At 43.3% G+C, this 6,000-nt stretch overlaps 1 long non-coding RNA gene across 1 annotated transcript; it reads left to right on the top strand.

Annotated features, from left to right (window-relative positions):
* On the top strand, positions 1-2,420 carry LOC115788672 (uncharacterized). Its single transcript, XR_004020611.1, has 4 exons — positions 1-104; positions 517-668; positions 778-882; positions 2,239-2,420. It is a non-coding gene; the product is annotated as an uncharacterized LOC115788672 (long non-coding RNA).
* Positions 2,421-6,000: the final 3,580 nt, after the last annotated feature.

The raw sequence follows: 6,000 nt of genomic DNA, 5'->3' as shown, positions 1-6,000 counted from the left end.
TCAACAAGCAGCGTCGAGCAGAAGGTCAAAGGTCACCTCGGAGAGATTCGCCCTGCTGGTTCTCAGTGCTCTGGCTGCTGCTGTCATTGCTCTATGTGTTACCAGTAAGCTGCGCAATTTTCATTTTCACACAAACATGAACACTGATTTCTTCCATCTGACTGAAGTCTTTGCTGTAATCTCTTCAAAGATTCAATTCAATTCAATTCAATTCAATTCAATTTTATTTATATAGCGCCAAATCACAACAAACTGTCGCCTCAAGGCGCTTTGTATTGTGGGTAAAGACCCTACAATAATACAGAGAAAACCCAACAGTCAAAACGACCCCCTATGAGCAAGCACTTGGCGACAGTGGAAAGGAAAAACTCCCTTTTAACAGGAAGAAACCTCCAGCAGAACCAGGCTCAGGGAGGGGCAGTCATCTGCCGCGACCGGTTGGGCTGAGGGGAGAGAAAAGACATGCTGTGGAAGAGAGCCAGAGATTAATATCAATTAATGATTAAATGCAGGAAGATGGACCCTGTGATAGATGTGAAGCAGGCTAGGAGCATCATGGGGGAAAGTGCTATCATTTCTCCATCAGTAAAAACACCTGGAACAAGAGCAGAGCTGAATGTGGAGCTGAAGGAGGAGACCTGGTTAAGATAGACAGCAGGGAGGAGCAGGTACGAAATAGTCATGTTCTCCCAATTTTATCTCTCCTTTATGTTTCACCATCTTATAACGGAAACATCTCAGAATAATTTTCAACACATTTTCCCCTGCTGAGAAAAGAATGAGAGAAATGAACAAAACTGAGGAGAAGTTCTGGATTGGACTGAAATACTCTGCAGAAGAAGACAGATGGATTTAGATGGATGGATCACTGCTGAACAAAAGGTTTGATAAAATATATATATACTTATTTATTTTCAACAACATTCCACCTTGACCCAGGCCTCTCCCTCTCTCTGTGTGGAGTCTGCATGTTCTCCCCGTGCTTGCGTGGGTTTTCTCTGGGTACTCTGGTTTCCTCCCACATTCCAAAGGCATGCACTTACTGGGGTTAGGTTAATTGGCTACTCTGAATTGCCCATAGGTGTGAATGAGAGCGTGAATGTGAGTGTGAAAGGTTGTTTGTCTCACTGTGTTAGCCCTGTGACAGGCTGGCGACCTGTTCAGGGTGTACCCTGCCTCTCACCCTATGACAGCTGGGATAGGCTCCAGCCCCCCTGCGACCCTTAAGAGGATAAGCGGAAGCGAAGGGAGGGAGGGATGGATAGATGTGTGTATATATATATATATATACATACATACAGTGCCAACACAGTACAGAGCAGCTACCTAAACTCTGCTCCCAGTGAGGTCGATTATCTCATCAATAGTTTTACATCCTCACTGTGTGCGACTTTGGATACTGTGGCTCCTCTGAAAAGGAAAGCTTCAAATCAGAAGTGCCTGACTCCGTGGTATAATTCACAAACGCACAGCTTAAAGCAGATAACCCGTAAGCTGTAGAGGGAATGGCGTCTTACTATTAGAAGATGCTCATTTAGCCTGGAAAAAGAGTTTGTTGCTCTATAAAAAAGTCTACCGTAAAGCTAGGACATCTTACTATTCATCATTAATTGAAGAAAATAAGAACAACCCCAGGTTTGTTTTCAGCACTGTAGCCAGGCTGACAAAGAGTCAGAGCTCTGTAGAGCCGAGTATTCCTGAAACTTTAACTAGTAGTGACTTCATGGATTTCTTTATAAATAAAATTTTAGACATTAGAGAAAAAATTATTGGTAACTATCTCAAAGATTATTCTTCATGTTCGGCTGCTTTCAGCACTGCTGGTATTTGTTTAGACTCTTTTGCTCCAGTTGATCTTTCAGCGTTAACTTCAATAGTTGCTTCCTCCAAACCAGCAACATGTTTATTAGATCCCATTCCTACTAGACTGTTCAAAGAAGTCTTTCCAATTATTGATGCTTCAATCTTAAAAATGATCAATCTGACTTTATTAGTTGGCTATGTACCACAGACCTTCAAGGTGGCTGTAATTAAACCTCTACTTAAAAAGCCATCACTGACCCAGCTGTCTTAGCTAATTATAGGCCAATCTCCAACCTTCCTTTTCTCTCAAAGATTCTTGAAAGAGTAGTTGTAAAACAGCTAACTGATCATCTGCAGAGGAACGGTTTATTTGAAGAGTTTCAGTCAGGTATTCTTACAGCCTCTGACAGTGGACTCATCTCTGTTGTACAAAAGGCCATCCAGTCAGCCATTACCTCACGTTCCGGACTAGAGAGCGTCGGTACTACCCCCAAGCAGCATCAAATCGGCCTATGCCCCTGCACCAATCAGAAGACTCCGAATCCGCTTCCTCATCAGGCGGATGTGCGAGGAGTGGAAGTCAGTTGGAGCTGTTCGCAGGGATGATCAGCAGACGTTTATTCCCTGGGTGGATTTTCTTTCTTCCCTTTTCATGCTGGCTTAGTGGTGTGCGTCCATGAGACTAAAGCACACCATCTAATGGCATCTCACTTATCTCACTCCATCTTATTCCTCACTCTCCACAATCATTATATGGATGTATACTCGTGGATTAAGACTGCTGTAAAATAAACAAGTGGATGACAACTACGGAGTGGACAGCAGATTCATTTAAGACAGAGCCATCGGTTCTGACCGGACCAGCCTGTTGAGATTGTAGACAGACGAGTCAGCCCGTTATTCTCACTGTTCATTGTCACAGAGGTCAAATCGGCTTGTACTCAAGTGACATCCTCCACTACATCTGTGCTTGTCCTGTTGGACCTCAGTGCAGCTTTTGATCCTGTTGACCATAACATTTTATTACAGAGATTAGAGCTTGCTATAGGTATTAAAGGTACTGCACTGCGGTGGTTTGAATCATATTTATCTAATAGACTCCAATTTGTTCATGTAAATGGGGAGTCTTCTTCACACACTAAGGTCAATTATGGAGTTCCACAGGGTTCTGTGCTAGGACCAATTCTATTTACATTATACATGCTTCCCTTAGGCAGTATTATTAGAAAGCATTGCATCAATTTTCATTGTTATGCAGGTGATACTCAGCTTTACCTATCAATGAAGCCAGATGACGCGCAGGAATGTCTTAAAGATATTAAGGCCTGGATGACCTCTAATTTCCTGCTTCTAAATTCATATCAAACTGAAATTCTTGTACTCGGCCCCACAAATCTTAGAAACATGGTGTCTAACCAGATACTTACTCTGGATGGCATTACTTTGGCCTCCAGTAACACTGTGAGAAATCTTGGAGTCATTTTTGACCAGGATATGTCCTTCAATGCACATATTAAACAAGTATGTAGGACTGCTTTTTTGCATTTGTGCAATATTTCTAAAATTAAAAACATCCTTTCTCAGAGTGATGTTGAAAAGCTAATTGATGCATTTATTACTTCTAGGCTGGATTATTGTAATTCATTATTATCAGGCTGTCCTAAAAGCTCCCTGAAAAGCCTTCAGCTGATCCAAAATGCTGCAGCTAGAGTGCTGACAGGGACTAGAAAGAGAGAGCAGATTTCTCCCATATTGGCTTCTCTTCATTGGCTCCCTGTTAAATCTAGAATAGAATTTAAAATTCTTCTCCTCACCTACAAGGTCTTGAATAATCAGGCCCCATCTTATCTCAAAGACCTCATAGTACCATATCACCCCAACAGAGCACTTCGCTCTCAGACTGCTGGCTTACTTGTGGTTCCTAGGATACTTAAGAGTAGAATGGGAGGCAGAGCCTTCAGCTTTCAGGCCCCTCTTCTGTGGAACCAGCTCCCAGCTTGGATTCAGGAGACAGACACCCTCTCTATTTTTAAGATTAGGCTTAAAACTTTCCTTTATGATAAAGCTTATAGTTAGGGCTGGATCAGGTGACCCTGAACCCTCCCTTAGTTATGCTGCTATAGGCCTAGGCTGCTGGGGGGTTCCCATAATGCACTGTTTCTTTTCATTCACCTTATTTACTTTGTTTATACTCCACTCTGCATTTAATCATTAGTTATTATAAATCTCTGGCTCTCTTCCACAGTGTGGCTTTCTCTCCCCTCACAGCAGATGACCCCCCCCTCCCTGAGCCTGGTTCTGCTGGAGGTTTCTTCCTGTTAAAAGGGAGTTTTTCTTTCCCACTGTCACCAAGTGCTGCTCATAGGGGGTCATTTTGACTGTTGGGTTTTCTCTGTATTATTGTAGGGTCTTTACCCACAAGACAAAGCACCTTGAGGTGACTGTTTGTTATGATTTGGGGCTATATATGAATTGAATAGACGACCAAAACGTCATCAACTTTGACAACAAAGAGAGCCACACTGTCACGGCTGCTGCGGCTAACTAGGCTGGGAGGACCTTAGAGCAGGACACAGGCGAGAGCAGGATAGATACTGGAGATTTTATTAACAACGTTTTAACTGAAATAGGTTGAACAGAAGGCAGCTACACAATGAAAAAAACCAGAAACTTGAAATCCAAAACTAGAGAACTAGAAAACCCGAAAACACTAAGGACACAGCAGGAATGTCAACATAGACATAAAAATGACGAGGACTTGAACACAGAACTAGACAACACTGAGACTTAAATACACAGAGGAAACGAGGGGTGAGGGGAAACAACTGGGAACAGGTGAAATGAATGAGACTAATAACAGGAAGTAAAACACAACACAAAACAGAAGGAGCACAAGACTACCAAAATAAGAACAGGAAATGAGCAAAACGCACACAGACCTAACACAGGAAACTTGACAAGGGAATCTAAACAGAACACTCAAACAAACTGAAACTATCTAAAAGAAACACTAAACAAAACAGAGCTAAACAAAAGAAACAAAAAACACTGGGCCACCGGCCCAGGACCCTGACACACACCTTCAAAATCCAACATTTCTCTACTGGTCAGGAGAAAGTGGTGCATCGAAATCTGATCATGCCAGTGAACTTTCTCCCCTTGCTTGATACTTCCTCCCAAGAGGAGGTCAGTACATCCTCGTTGTTTCTGATGTTCCTGATGGCTCTGTGGAGAATCGGACCAGAGTGCGGGTGTCAGCTCTGCCATCCACAATTTCCAGCCAGGTGGATGTGGACAGTGCTGGACAGTCAGGGGACACTGACGCCGCTGCTGTTCCACTCGTGGGTATTGTGCTGCCTGAGACATTTGCTGGTTGGTCGTCTCCCAGTTCATCACACCCTGATTCTTTCATGGAAGACCAGTTAATGAGAGAAAACATTTGTGTTGATTCTACCAGCAGTTTGGCTGTCTCCCAGCCCTACTTCTGGTGCAGGAAGTCAAGAACTGCGAGAACCTGTTCAGCGCAGCATTGGTACGGCTGCTGGGATTGAGGAGTAAGTAAGGAGGTCGGGAATCAGACCAGATCTAGAGCAGGGAGGATGCTAAAACCTGTTACCAGACTTATTGAGCTTACTGAGGTCATTGTGTTTGGTACCCCTGACCTCTATGACCTTGGCCCCTTAAAGATATATAATAAACCCTTTGCAAGGAACTTGGGGGTGATCCTTGACACAAGTCTTAGTTTTGACAAACACATTAATACTGTCATCAAATCTAGCTTCTTTCACCTTCGTCTACTTGCAAAGGTGAAGCCATTTCTCTGTTTCACAGACTTTGAGAGAGCTATCCATGCTTTTATTTCATCCCGACTTGACTACTGTAATGCTCTCTATTCAGGTGTCAGTCTGATGCTACTTCATCGACTACAACTGATCCAAAACGCAGCAGCACGGTTACTGACCGGCACTCGTAAACGAGACCATATATCCCCCATACTAGCATCCCTACACTGGTTGCCAGTCAGTTTTAGAATTGATTTTAAGGTTTTACTATTTGTTTTTAAGGCGTTGCATGGGTTAGCACCTTTCTACCTCTCTGATCTTATAACCCTGCATACTCTCGCTAGATCACTGAGGTCTGCTGAGCAAATGCTCTTAACTGCACCGAGGTCAAGATTACAACATGGAGGTGATCGGG

Source organism: Archocentrus centrarchus, chromosome 11, assembly GCF_007364275.1.
Source record: "Archocentrus centrarchus isolate MPI-CPG fArcCen1 chromosome 11, fArcCen1, whole genome shotgun sequence".
NCBI classification, from domain to species: Eukaryota; Metazoa; Chordata; class Actinopteri; order Cichliformes; family Cichlidae; genus Archocentrus; species Archocentrus centrarchus.
Note: the sequence above shows the minus strand (reverse complement) of the source record. Positions and strands in the feature narration are given on the sequence as shown.